The sequence below is a fragment of the Thermobia domestica genome, chromosome 11 (genome assembly GCF_964235325.1).
Source record: "Thermobia domestica chromosome 11, izTheDome1.hap1.1, whole genome shotgun sequence".
Classification (NCBI taxonomy): Eukaryota; Metazoa; Arthropoda; class Insecta; order Zygentoma; family Lepismatidae; genus Thermobia; species Thermobia domestica.
The window spans coordinates 6372455-6386505 of NC_137464.1; the positions used below are offsets into that span (position 1 = coordinate 6372455).

General features: G+C 35.9%; 1 protein-coding gene across 3 annotated transcripts in view; it reads left to right on the plus strand.

The window, feature by feature from the left end:
• The first annotated feature begins 307 nt into the window (after window positions 1-307).
• Window positions 308-14051, plus strand: part of LOC145663847 (uncharacterized) — a 42086-nt gene continuing 28342 nt past the window's right edge. The window contains exon 1 of one of the 3 annotated variants that reach the window (XM_081729967.1): window positions 308-821. The gene's annotated coding sequence lies outside the window, so the exon portion shown is untranslated. Of the gene's footprint in view, window positions 822-917; window positions 937-13646; window positions 13702-14051 lie in introns of those variants that run through there. The other 2 variants (XM_081729969.1, XM_081729968.1) reach the window with 2 other exon arrangements.

Sequence of the window (14051 nt, forward strand, 5' to 3'; positions counted from 1 at the left end):
CAACAATTATTTGTTCCAATGAACTTCAAAATTAGAATGCTTTATTAGCCTGATTTTTAAAAATCAATTCAAAAAATGTGTTAAGTTACGGCTATTTATTTTTATTTCTAGATATTTTTTATTTTTTTTCTCTCGGACGTGTGCCCCCTGGGAGTTTGCGCCCATAGGCCCGGGCCTATTGGGAAATCCGGCCCTGCACAGACACAGATTCCGTGTCCTGTAGACGCAATCCATTCTGAAAAAAAAACAAAAAAAAAACTATAAAATTAGTATTATTACCTCGTGAAACGTGAAATTGTATTTAGGTACGGAGCGACAACATGTGAATTTAAAAGTGTTCATAGGAAAGGAATAGAAATAAATAATCATGTAATCATAAAGAAATAAGTACAGCCCTTAAAAATGTCATGCGATCGTATGTTTGATTTACTGCGGGTATAGCTTTTATAAAACTATAGGAATAAACGCGAAAGTAACTTATTCAATTAAACTATGTTCCGCAGGCCCGTGGCAGCGTTGCCAGCAATTCCAAATTCCACTGTATCTATCAAACCAGTAAACAGATAACTCATAAGTATTTATAATAATTTCGACTGTTTAAATATGTTTGTGCAGCACAAACATGGAGTACAAAACTGTTTTATGTCGAGGTGAATATACAACTAGCTGTGAAATGAACTACCCAAACCTAGCTTAACCCCATTATTAAACAGTAAACAGATAAGCGCCTTGTTTCGGAATGCCATTTTCCAGAATTAGCACGTCTGCGCAGCTAGTGTTTATATGCTTGCGATAGCTTCGAATGGTGCTTAGATATAAGGGTAAGTTAAATTTTGTTGATGTATTTTAGGATAGTACATTACATGTGAACGATAACTTATTCTTATCTATGTGAACAGAACCTGGTACACATCGATTCGTACTAATGAACTTAAGGTTGCCACCAAACCATTATATAAAATTTTACAAAGAGCTGTCTCATAGGTTTAATTTGTCTTTTTTTGTATCCGTACAGTTTGAATATACGAGTACAAATTTGTACAACAGTAAAATTCACATCTTGTTTCGGAATAATGCCCTTATGACGTTTACCATTTTTGTTGGCACATGCCAATACTTCGATTGAAACAGATGAAGGTCAACGAAATAGATTAGCTGCCGGAGAGTAGGTTTGAAAATGGAACGTAGCTTTAAATAAACTAAACTAACTTAAGCCTTAACATCTTAGGGTTCACTCGAGCAGACGGTTCTACCAAATAGAAAATTTGTAGGTAAAATACGATGTAAAACATTTTTTGTGGAGAAATGAGAGTGTAAATATATGTAATTACTGTTAGTGCACAGCATATTGAAATGAATTGTGAGTGGTAATGAAAGTATTTTATGCTCTTCCACTGCCCTCGTTTATGCGTGTACCCTCGTCGCTGACGCGCATGCTCCCTACGGACGCCCCCCGTCGCTAGTGCTCGTGCCCATCTACTGCGTACCTGCCCTGTTTCGGTTAGATAACATTCGAACTTATTAGTGGCCACCTAGCACCAGTTTGTTAATCTTTCTTACACTAGTTTTTATGCCATATATCCACACTGTATTTATACTGAGTCCTGAAGTCAATCTGCAAGTAGTAATGCAACCCTTATTTAGTGAATGCTCTGTTAAAAGAAATACAAAGCTCTACCCTCACTTGAAAATGTAAGAAATGGGGTTATTTGCTGTATAGCCGTACCAATTTTAGAAAATTTACGACATGAATTGGAGAATTTACCCTGGTTTGTTGGGAAGGGTGAGTGAAAGTGAGGTGAGGGGAATAGTTGAATTAAGAAGTTAGTTGTTGTTGTTTTTGATGTTGTAAGCGACACTAGATATGGAGGCGGAAGGGACTATTTGGCGGAGAGGTACGCTTGTTATGATTTATGGAAAAGGCAGTGTAGAATTTTCGAGTTATACAAAAATAAGGAATGTCAATTGTTAAAATTGTGTGAAGGACATGGTAGAGTCAACAGGCCAACAGTTTATCGTAAGTGTGGAAACGATAACCAAACCTAATAGAATCTAACCTGATTTAGTACATTTTGTTACTTTTTTGGATGGCATTTACTATCTCTTCCAAAGCTATGCAACACATAAGCAATTCGTTTTATGATATCCTACAAAGTGTTTTCCATTATCCTCCTTTATGTGTATACCCACCGCCGCTGACGCGCCTTGTGTCTACGGTCCCACCCCCTCACTCACGCTCGGGCATTCCTGCTGCGCTGACTCGGCTAGATTGCATTCGTGGTTTTTTAGTGACCTCCTAGCACAAGTTCGTTCGTATTTTATGCCATACGTTCACACAGTGTTTCAAACAATAATCACTACCAAGGGATCGAGGTTACAACCTAGTATTTTGGGGGAGAAACTAAATAATATTCCTTTTTTCTGCGATTATCGTGTGGTCCAGCGATACAGCAGTAATGCCAAGAAATAGGTCAAAGTTTACTAGAACCGTCTGCTCGAGTAACGCCACATCTTGGACCTACCCTGCGGCACACACGTTAGAGAAATAATTGTTAGAAAATTATCATTGTTTTGTGAAGTTATAATAATTTTTCAAATCCGAAAAATGTTTTCCTTTACTTTTCTTTCTTTGCATATTTCCAGAGATATTCTTGACTCGTGTTTTCGAGGCGGTTACCGAAATACAGGGTTGGCAAAAACTTTTTTTTTTTTTTTTTTGTTTAAACCAGGTTTATTTGGTTTAAATAATTTGCTCTATATATTCATATCACATATGGACAGAAATAAGTTTGTTTCGCCTTGATGTTATTATACAACAGCCGGGTTATGCTGGAAGGGGTCACATAAGAATAAAGCGGAATAAAAACTGCTTCTCGAGTTACATCCGAGAGAAATTGTCCTCCATTTGAACTCGGAACCAGGACTAATTGGCCACAAATTCGATATGTCTGCCGACTTACTTACGAAGGAATCCTGATAAAAATACGTTGTACTAATCTTTACATGCTTCTTAATATAAACTGCCAAGAGTCATTTCAGAAGGACAAAAATATAAACAGTTGCACAAGTGAAACCATTATACAGAATTACATATGGACAATTTCAAAGTACTACAGAGTACAGAAGAAATAATTTAGTACAAGTTAGTTAACAACGACTTTTATTGGTCCAAATTAAAGAAATACAACGACTTAATTTGCATATCAGTAAGAAAAGTGAATAAAGATACGAATTATTTGAGTCCACTTTGGCTCAGACTCATTTATACATAAATAGATACCAAAGATACTTCTCATTTCACTAAATGCCTCTCGTGGGGTCTGTATGACCTCCCCCCCCACACACACAGAGAAAAGTACGGCATTTAGATGTATTTTATCAATAGTAAACATTGAAACGAAACAATATTTAGAATATTTCTTTGATTGCAATTACATAACAATAATAACAACTACCAAAAAAAAAAAAAAAAAATCACAAAACAAACATTTATAAACTTTATATATATATATATATATATATATATATAAAAGTTGCTTTTGTAGTATAATTTTTTTGGGTAATGAATGGGGAATTTAGGTCTGAATATAATACGAATAATATACGGGAGTGAAACGTGATAACCCACAAATGTGTGTTCATCAAGATTTTACAAACACACACTTTTACGAACATTTTTCGTTTTATAGTTTAAACCAGTTTTTTTTTTTTTTTTTTTTTTTTTTTTTTTTTTTTTTTTTTTTTTTTTTTTTTTACAGCTGGTTTAAACCAGCCAACCCTGCCGAAATATGTGCAAATTGATCTGCCATAAAAATTACCAATCATGCGGACATCACAGATCAACTCGTGCTAGGTGGCAATTACAAGCAACTGTTGTTTCTGATGGTTAAGTAGAGTGAAGCTGGTGGATCCGAGCAGGAGTACGTCTGTAGAGAACAGGTGCGAAGTGACTGTGGAGCAGTGTTAGAGCGCGCATATTTGGCACGTGAGGTTATTGGTTCGATTCCAACTCCCGTCAGGTTACTATTGTGGTGGACGAACATCGTATGCATGGGTTTTTTCGGGGTTCTCCCGTTTCCTCCCACTTTCATTATTGCACCACTGTTACCCAACTTATAATTGACCATATCCCTTAGCATCGGTGTATATTTCTGGCTTGCTGAACTTCAAGAAATGAATAATAAGAAAAAGTATTTTAGTGTGGCTTTTGCATACTTCAACGTTGATGACATATAGGAAAGAACTCGTGACAAAAATATATTGTCTGCAGTAAACGCTACAATAAGCAGTACTGAGAATTATAAACTTGTATACAAGTTCCTACAGTACAGGGTTTCTACGAGCTCCCGCAAAGTGAACTTAGTGGTGGACAGACACCGTGTGTGTGGGTTTGCTGGAGCTCTCATTCTCTTCATTCCACCATTTCATTCATTTCTCATCATCACCGTCTCCTTTAGCCTAGCCAGCATAAACGTGGGACGTAAAACCCAAAGATATTATTTTATTTGGTCAGGGAAATCTTATAAAATATATTTTTCTAAGAGTAATTGTACACTAATTTAAGCTTAGCCAACCATTATAGTAGAAAGAAACGTACAGCAGAGAGATAACAACTCAAATTGATGATACTAAAAACGAAATAATAATAATAATAAATATTGCGTAAGCCACAGATGTTAATTGAAACAAAATGTGAATATTTTAGTGTAGCCTTGTCACTTTGTTAATGAATGTATAAGATGTCTCATATGTAGTGTGTGTTTCAGTGTCAGATGTTCGTAGGGAATATAATAATTCCGGGTAATAGGTAATATAATAATAAGTAACATATCTTTATTGAAACTGGATATAGATATTTTAGAAGAGCCTTGTCATTATTAAATGAATGTACGATGGCTGATTAATAACGAATGGTCATAAATGAATAAAACATAATTACCTGTACTAATCCTCCAGATGTTGATAGTCTTTTTCAAAATATGCAATGCACGTGTCCCAACGTTTTTGCCAGTCATTCTGAAAGCCATTTTAGACAGATCCTTCAAAATCGACAACGCAGATTTCACCACTGCCCCTGAAGATGTGAAACGCCGTTACTATTTGTCTCTATAGAGTAAGTGTTTTCATATATAAATATTCGCCGTTGTTTATTCCATATTTATATGTCAACGTCATCCGACACCTGTCATGAAAGTCAGGGAATTTTCTGCCAAATAGATTTCTCCAGATCAGTAGCAACCCTGCAGCACTTGTGCTGGTCTCGTATTAGTAACCCCACTCTTGTAAACTTACAATACAGCTTCCGTATTGTGCAGAAATGTTCCGTCGATGTATAATACCTAATACTGTCGTCTTCCATATGAGCTCAATCATTTTAACCGTAGAATTAAAAGTATTGTGTCAGACTATTGTAAACTTGCACCACATTTGCTTCTTCATTGTCTTTAATTCTTTCTAGCCTGTTCTTTTCGTGGCGAGAGCACAGGAACAAGGTATAGATTTATGAGATAGCTACGAACTTATATGCCATAAACAGCTCTTAATATACCGTAAAAATACATGTAAACATATTTGTCATTTTCAGTACTGTCGTGAGGAAAGCTCACCCACCTGTGCTAAGTGGTTAGTACAAACTATGTCGTGCCCTATTTATAACGTAACCCGAAGTGGAGGTTGTCTAAATTTTAAACCGGAAGAGCTCGTTAAAAGGGAGTTACCGTGGTCCCGTATTTTTCAACTTTTTTGGGTTTAAAATAGATTTGGATGAGCTGTGTCCAATGGTACCACTTTTGATTTCTGAAACCGGATCAAATTAGGGATCAAAAATTTAAAAAAAAAAAATGTCCGACTATGCCACGTCCTGTTGATCCACTCCGTCTCTGCTTTCAACAACGAGTCTATATGAACCGTGAACCTACATCTTACCGTAGAATCCGAATCACATGAGCTCCGCCGAGAATCGAACCTGTCTCTCCCACGCGAAATATACGTACGCTAACCTTTTAGTCACGAGGAAGCGAGGGGGGACATTAATTGAGGTTATTATACATTTGTTTCTTACGCAGAGGTACATACGAAGGTCTTTTCATTTCCCTTAATTTAGAAGAGAAAGATGTCTTACTGTCAAACTACCAACTTATCCTCACCACGGTTATTCTACACTGACTATAAGAAGTCATCTTTGCCAGATCTTAATTCAGAGCCTAGATAAAGGACAGGAAGAAGAATGTTTCCAGAACCATTGCATTACCCCAGTGTTTATCCTTTGTTCTTATGTAACGTGCATTGCCAAAACGTAACGCTGATTGTGTAGATGCCAGGCATTCTTAGCAAACAGCCAAAATGTGTGTACATTTTCATCCCCAGGGGCGGCTTTAGGTTCTCCCCTTTCTATGAAAAAAGCTAGACACACACATATTACTTTATTATTATTATTATTATTATTGGTATTAAAAAAGATGGACAAGCAGAGAATTTCATACATCGTGTATTTTAACAGACAAATTCTGACCAAAGCATATATTAACTAATAAATAATAGCGTTACAGTTTCGGCAAATTAACTTTGCCTTCATCAGACACATTATGAAGGCATAATGTGTCTGATGAAGGCAAAGTTAATTTGCCGAAACTGTAAAGCTATTATTTATTAGTTAATATATGCTTTGGTCAAAATTTGTCTGTTAATTTATACAAGAAGTTCCAAAGCTAGAATGAGTGGTATTTTATGTAGCAACAAGTTTTTCTTTGAGATGTGCTGAGGAACAAGTGGGGAATGTGTCAAAACTGTTCGCAGATTGTCTCTTTTGGATGTTTTCACGTGTGATGATTTTTATTTACTGCTAATGGATTATTATTATTATTAGTATTAGTATTAGTATTAGGCCTTTTGGCAGGTCCTGAGGCTAATGTTTTCTGCAGCTTTGGGCCTGGAAATGATTCTTCTACATTTCCCAGACTTCAGCTTGCTCTTTTAACTCACAATATCTTCTGTTTTTCAATGTTAATGGATATGTTTAGATTAATTAAAATATGTTTAAATGAATCCCAGTGTAAAGTCCGAATATGAAAATCCTTGCCCACGACTTCTCACGTAGAGAATGGCCTATGTTTAAATGAATCCCAGTGTAAAGTCCGAGTATGAAAATCCTTGCCCACGACTTCTCACGTAGAGAATGGCCTATGTTTAAATGAATCCCAGTGTAAAGTCCGAGTATGAAAATCCTTGCCCACGACTTCTCACGTAGAGAATGGCCTATGTTTAAATGAATCCCAGTGTAAAGTCCGAGTATGAAAATCCTTGCCCACGACTTCTCACGTAGAGAATGGCCTATGTTTAAATGAATCCCAGTGTAAAGTCCGAGTATGAAAATCCTTGCCCACGACTTCTCACGTAGAGAATGGCCTATGTTTAAATGAATCCCAGTGTAAAGTCCGAGTATGAAAATCCTTGCCCACGACTTCTCACGTAGAGAATGGCCTATGTTTAAATGAATCCCAGTGTAAAGTCCGAGTATGAAAATCCTTGCCCACGACTTCTCACGTAGAGAATGGCCTATGTTTAAATGAATCCCAGTGTAAAGTCCGAGTATGAAAATCCTTGCCCACGACTTCTCACGTAGAGAATGGCCTATGTTTAAATGAATCCCAGTGTAAAGTCCGAGTATGAAAATCCTTGCCCACGACTTCTCACGTAGAGAATGGCCTATGTTTAAATGAATCCCAGTGTAAAGTCCGAGTATGAAAATCCTTGCCCACGACTTCTCACGTAGAGAATGGCCTATGTTTAAATGAATCCCAGTGTAAAGTCCGAGTATGAAAATCCTTACCCACGACTTCTCACGTAGAGAATGGCCTATGTTTAAATGAATCCCAGTGTAAAGTCCGAGTATGAAAATCCTTGCCCACGACTTCTCACGTATAGAATGGCCTAAAACAAGGAGATACGTTGTCCCCATTATTATTCAACTTTGTTCTGGATTACCTATAAGAAAAATCAAAGATAGCAACTAGGGCTTAGAGCTGAGTTTACCAGGTATGAAATGCTGATGATGTAAATCTGATATGAGTAAAACAAAATGAAATGCAGAGAAAACTAAATACATCGGATCGTAATATGTCAATTATGTATACATCAAAATATCAAAATATATTTTCGACAATTTGAATAATTTCAAATATCTATGTAGAATCATTATATCTAACCTAACCAAACCAAAACTATATCCACGAAGAAATTAAATGTCGACTGAAAGCAAGGAATTCGTGGTAGTATTTAGTTTAAAATCTTTTGTTGTCGCGAATTCTATCAAGGAATATTAAGTTCAAAATATATGAAATGATAATCATGCTGAGACCGTCTATTGTGGCGCTCTGTATCTTCTGGGAACGAATATGGTATTAAGAATAAACCTCCAACAGTTTGAAAATCACTCTCCCATCTGAAATAGATGTGAAACATTCGAGCTAACCACAATAGTTAGCTTCAAAACCGTGAGAGGTTAACATCCCTCCCATCGGAAGCTGGAATCGCGATAGGCAAGATACAATGATCTAGGAAGAAAACTGTGGGTTATTACTAAACTGCTCAAATTATACAGTGTCCCAAAAAGTCCTGTGACAATAGGGTAACTCTGTTATTATCAGAGCTACAACAAAATGTAAGAGGGGAAACTGTCTCCAAATATGATGTTTTCAATGTAAAGTGAAGGATTTTTTTAGATCGGACGAGTCGTTTGGGCAGTACACTCTTTATGCGCCCGATGTTAATTGAAAATGCAACGTTTACCATTTACTTGCACCCACAACATAAGTGAATGGAGTTACTGTCTTTTACGCTAACGTATCGATGGGCAGCCCCCATTTCAAACAGTTACTTCATTCATTTATGTTGTGGATCCAGGTAAATGGCAACGTTACATTTTCATTTAATATTGGGAGCATAAAGAGTGTGCAACCCAAACGGCTCGTCCGATTTAATAAAATTCCTTCGCTTTGGATAAAGAACATATTTGGAGACGGTTTCCCCTCTTACATTTTATTGTAACTGGGATAAAAACATTGTTACCTATGTCAGAGGACTTTTGAGATACCCTGTACAGTATCGTATCAATTGGTAGCAACTAGTGAAATCCAATAATTAAATGTTGTGTATACCGTATTAAAACTTTTAACTGGCAGAGAATGTTACCTCTTACATTAACAGTTCACATAGATGGTTATGATCCATTAAATTTTAAACTATACATATGCAATTAAGATATTATCGCTGAGCTCACGTGAGTATTTCTTTAAAAAATCAACAAATTAATATTGATCATCTTTGGGTGTTCGATAATAATTATTGTATTTACGATTTTGTTCTTTGTGCAGCTTTAATTTAAGGGTTTATTAATTACACAGCCCCCCCCCCCCCCCACACACACACACAAGTTCTGTGCAGTGGATCCCAGAGTATGGAGTCGATGTATTTTGTTACACAGAATCCAAACTTCGAAACCCCAGAACGATTGACCGTGTCAATTTCTTTTATGGGCGAAAAACTTCAGCGAATTTTGGTACGTAAGACCGCACGTATGTTTTTCGCCTATAAAACGAAATTGACACGGTCAATCGTTCTGGGCTTTCGAAGTTTGGATTCTATGTAACAAAATACATCGACTCCATACTCTGGGATCCACTGCACAGAACTTTTGTTTTCTTGTATGGCTGTCTTACGTGTATTTTGCCTATGCAAAATCTCTATTCTCTGTTCAGCGTAAGCTCTAAACTCCGATAAACAAAATATTTGTATCCTTCCGCTTGCCACAAATACGATTGGCTAGTGATGTATCGCTCCCACTCCCCACGGGGAGGAGAAAATTATACACGTGAATTTTGACAATACTGTCTCGTGTTGTCCAGATACTTACAGCAGCAGCAGAAAAGAAAGAAAAAACTCAAAAGATTAAAAATCAGGGTGGAAAAAAATCATGATTTTTTTCAAAAAAATCATTTTTGTTGATTTTTTTGATTTAAATCGATTTTTTTGATTTAAATCAAATCTTTTTCTTCGTATAATACAAGTCGCGAACTGAAGAAAAAACATTAGGAATTAGTATTAAATGTTAATTATGCCATTTAAGTGAAACTATGGGTTTTAATTTTGAATTAATTCCCAATCGTTAACCTATTTTAATCCCAAACAATGTTTCTTAAGCATTAAGGAAAAAGTACAGCAATGTATATCAACATGACACTTTTTTTTCACGAAAGTTACTGATACTTGGCAGGGGCATATTTTTAAACAATTGGAACTAATTAGCGGCACGAAATACATATAAAGTACATAAATTTCGCTGAAAATTAACTAACCCACTCTATGACCTATGGAGCCCGAAGGTTTAATGCCATGTTCACAAAAGCTCTCCTGACTTCTATCCTTAGTCAATCGAATCCAGTTTTTATTTTGTATTCTTATTTCTGCGAGATCCATCTTAATATTGTCCTCCCATCTGCGCCTAGGTCTTCCTAATGGTCGTTTTTCGATTAGACTTCCAGTTAAAACTTTGAAAGCGTTCCTACTTTTTTCCATTCTCGCTACTTGTCCTGCCCACCTGAGCCTCCAAGATTTGATGACCCTAACAATATTTGGTGAACGGTATAAATTATGCAGTTACTCATCATAAAATTTTCGCCATTCCTCATTTCCGTTCCTTTTGTTCCGAATATTCGTTTCAGGATTTTATTCTCAAATACTTTCAGTCTGCGTTCTTCCCTCAGCGTATGCAACCATGTTTCACAACCATACAGCACAACAGGCATAATTATCGTTTTATATATTTTAAAGCTTCAAATTCCTCGACACAATTCGCGACGATAAGAAATTTTGAACTGAATAATAACACGAATTCCCTGCTTTTAGTCAATATTTAATTTCTTCGTGAATATCGCTTTCTGATCCTATATATTAGCCGATGACAGAACTTTCTTTGTCTTTATGCGATGAGCTTTTGTAAGTCAAAAATTTTCTGCAGGAATTCCAAAATAAAAAAATCAAGATGATCAGTTCCAGCAGAAGAAACACTTGTGATTGTTAAAAATATGCTTTATGTGACGTGAAAAACAGTTCAAATGCGAGTTGTCCGTGCATTTAAGACAACTATACATAGCAGGCACGTTTTTATACTTTTCTGTTGGCTATTTTATTTCCTCTGACAATTTTTCTTGCACAGGCGCGGCAAATTTTCTGCGATCACATCGCAGATCGCGGCATGTTCTGCAATGGGGTCAAGTATCCACTTTATCAAAAGTATTGTTCGATATTATAACGCATCCAAAATTTGTCGTATTAAGATCCCGAGGAACTTCTATGTATTTAGTACATAAATTTCGCTTTTTTTTTTTTTTTTTTTTTTTTTTGTTTGTTTCGGAGAGGGGATCGAACCCTCTAAATACGCCCCTATTATCTTGAAACAAACAAATAGACGTGGACACAAAAGAGTTTTCATCTTAAATGTCCATGGTGATTTCCCCGTTGGAATAGAAATTTTAAAACTCTGTGTTACAAAGAGAAGAAAGCAGGGTTCACCCGTAACCCGTTCAAACGGGATTTTCCCTGATCGTTCCATACATGATACTCATTTTCATACTGTACTTACATATATTTGAGTCTCATTGTATTATGATTATTATCTTCCATAATTGAAATAACAGAAGAGAAACGGGATTTTTTCTTACTTTCACTTTAAATTAATTCATTTCGGAATTTGATTTAAATCAACGATTTTTATTTAAAAAATCAAGTGATTTAAATCTTGATTAAAATCGTGATTTAAATCAGACTGATTTAAATCAATCCACCCTGTTAAAAATTATATATTTTAATTTCGCTGGTAAACAATTGTTGCTTAGTGAGTAAAGGTTTACCGTGTTGATGTTTCACCACAAGACTCGCTGAACCGGGATTCATGTAAAGACATCTTTCAGACTTAAAAGCAGAACACGCCTTCGCAGTTGAATTGGCGCCATAATTGCTGCGCATGCTTAGTGTTTATTTCTGTTGTTTCACTAACCACACTCCATTGCAGTTTTATTAGATAATCCATTTTATATTTCTGTCATTTATAATAATGTAGCAGTTTTATATGGAGCTTCATAGCAAAAATAATAATCAAATAATATGAACTATTTTGCGGAGGAGTAGAAGCGTCGGTAGGCCAACAGCAAATCAGCGAGTTTTAGTTTCACGTGGCTTTGTTTATCGCAGTTTAGAGCTTACGCCGAACAGGGCTTAGTTTTTCGCTGATAAAAAAATTGACACGACCGATCGTCCTGGAATTTCGAAATTTGGAGTCTGTGTACCGAAATACATCGACTCTATATCCTGGCGTCTGGTGCAAAAAACTTTTATTTATTTATTGTGTGTGTGTGTGTGTGGGGGGGGGACTGTGTTATTAAATCAGTCGCGAATAAGGACTGTTATACGGCATTTGATAAGGTGAGGAAGGACAACGGATAACTTCAGCTGCACCCTCTTCTTGATCATGAAATCTCCAGTCTCTTGGTACGTAATCATGGGGTCCTTGGCAGTGGGTAGGATTCAACCGCTGTTCATTGGTGCAAGTACGATGAAGGCTTAGAATACACCACGGCGTTCGACATTGATATATGTATTATTCCAGCTTGCGAATAGGTATGAACTATGTTGAATTAATATTCTCCTACTGATTCACAACATATTAGCACCATGGTAAACTAGTTATAGAAAAGACTGTGTGCTATTACACGTTGCACTTGGAATACTTATACGTATACACTAGTATAATCAAATATCAAGACTGGGACCACTGTCCACATGATCGCTTACCCACTCGTCAGCCATCATGAATCTGCTTAGGGGACTTGCTTGTGATTGGTGGAAAATATTCACTTGGCAATAGTTCTGTTCCAAATTTGTCAGTTCATGGAGGTTTACTTGTGAAAAGTGCTAAACCACCCTGAGAACAAACTCCTTTCCCGTACGTGACGGACAATGCACTATTGTTCGAAGTAAGTATTTTTAGGAAGGTATCACACTAGCTGATGCCAATGTGTCGCGTGAACGAACTTTGCAACGCAATAGTGTTCACTTTTTGGTGGGTTAATGAGATTCACTTGACAAATCACTGAATTGTGGAACACCCTGTATATGTAAATCCGATGTACCAGAGACTCACTGTGGAGTGACGGTATATTGAGGTTGCATTGTATATGCCGAAACGCACTACATTCACTGTTATGATTTCGAAAACTGCACGAATTAGACGTGTGATTATTCACCCTGTATAATTTAAGGCGACTTTTTTTTTTTTTTTTTTTTTTTAAATAATGCCACCCTCAATAAAATTTTGTTTTCTTTGTATAAGTAGAAGTCGATCCCAAAATCATTTTTCATTTTCGTTTTACTTTTCACGTCAAATATTGGTTTGTCTCATCTTTATACATTTCGATGAGTCCTTTAGCCTTTTTCAGCAAACTTGTTAACATGAATTTGTTCACAAAATGATATTAAAAACACTATGACATAAGCAAATATAATACACACATGTAATAAACACAAAAATATTTTAAATATTGAATAGTTGTCTAAACATTATAAAGAATTGTTGCGGAAATCGTTGCCTGATAACGGTTTTGACGGTGAGTCCGAAGTTCTGAAATGTGTAATGTGTTGAGTAGAAGTGTGAGTATGCACCTTTTTACAACAGTATTCAACTAATAATTGAATTCAATATTAAAATTTAAATAACTTTTTTTTACTTATAACCAAACATCAAAGAATTTAACCATTATTTTCAATTTTAAACGTTAAGGCATGTACCGTATGTATATCTATCTATCTATCTATCTATCTATCTATCTATATATATATATATATATATATATATATATATATATATATATATATATATACTAGTGAGTAGTACTTGATATAAACGACCTTTGGAACAAATATTTGCAAAATGATTACTATATTCCCCAAACAGCAATTACGCAAATATTCAAATAGCAATATATTACAAATATGATCCA